Here is a 1,090-nt window from a genome sequence, read left to right as displayed (position 1 = left end):
TACATTAGTTATATATACTGATTAAAAAAAAATCTTCTCACACCTTAAAAAAATAATAAGCTAATTTGAAGCTCCATGCAATAAATCAACGCAAATTTAACATTGAAAAAGTACATATGAGTTACTCACTTTTAAATAGTCAATACCCAAATTTATGGCATTGTGCCACCCTGCCTGACACAAAGTTCCGAGTCCGCCATTGAGGGTGATGACATTTTTAAATCAATGTAACCCTATTTATTTTTTTTAAAAAAATTGAACCTTGCTATAAATCACCTTATTCAAGTAACTTTTTTTTAAATATCCCTAACAAACATGTCAGAATATATTAAATGGAGCGCTAAAAGCCGCCCCATATATTATTTATATTAATACCCTTATCCCAACTTTTCATTTCTCTCTCCCCCCAACTTTCACCTCCCCCCATTACAAGCAAACAGGAATTTTTCAACCGCTTATTTTAGTCAGTAAAAGGGTAAAAGTAGTCAATAAATTATTTTCCGACTGAAAGTAGCCGGTAAAGGGTAGTCGTTTTTACCCTGTTCGAAATTTGACTAAACTACTATTGGAAATTAGCCGGTAAATTTTCCCGACTACTATATAGTCGGTAAAATACTGACTGACTTTGTAATCGTTAATTGACCGACTACCATATAGTAGTTGGTAAAATACCGACTACAAAGACAGTCGGTATTTTAGTAGTCGGTAAAATAAGGACTACTAAAACAATTTATATTTTACCGACTACTTACAGGGTGGTCGGTAAAACTCCAACTACTAGGGTAGTCGGTAAAATCACGTCTACAAAGGTAGTTGGAATTTACCGACCACCCTGTAAGTAGTCGGTAAAATACCAACTACAAAGGCACCCCTACTGATTCAATAAATGAGGAGCGGTCGGCAAATATCACTTTTTTGTCGGTAAATTTCCTACACTAAATATTCCAAAAATATGCTGCTCTTCTAATTACCCTAAAAATTAGATATGTTCACACATATACAAGTAATAATAACGTAATAATAATTAAACCTGTTCAAAGACATACAAATATATTCATAAATAAACTAGTACTACGAGTTATACACAAAT

This window comes from Spinacia oleracea, chromosome 5 (assembly GCF_020520425.1).
Source record: "Spinacia oleracea cultivar Varoflay chromosome 5, BTI_SOV_V1, whole genome shotgun sequence".
In the NCBI taxonomy this organism is placed as follows: Eukaryota; Viridiplantae; Streptophyta; class Magnoliopsida; order Caryophyllales; family Amaranthaceae; genus Spinacia; species Spinacia oleracea.
This window is presented reverse-complemented; position numbering follows the sequence as displayed.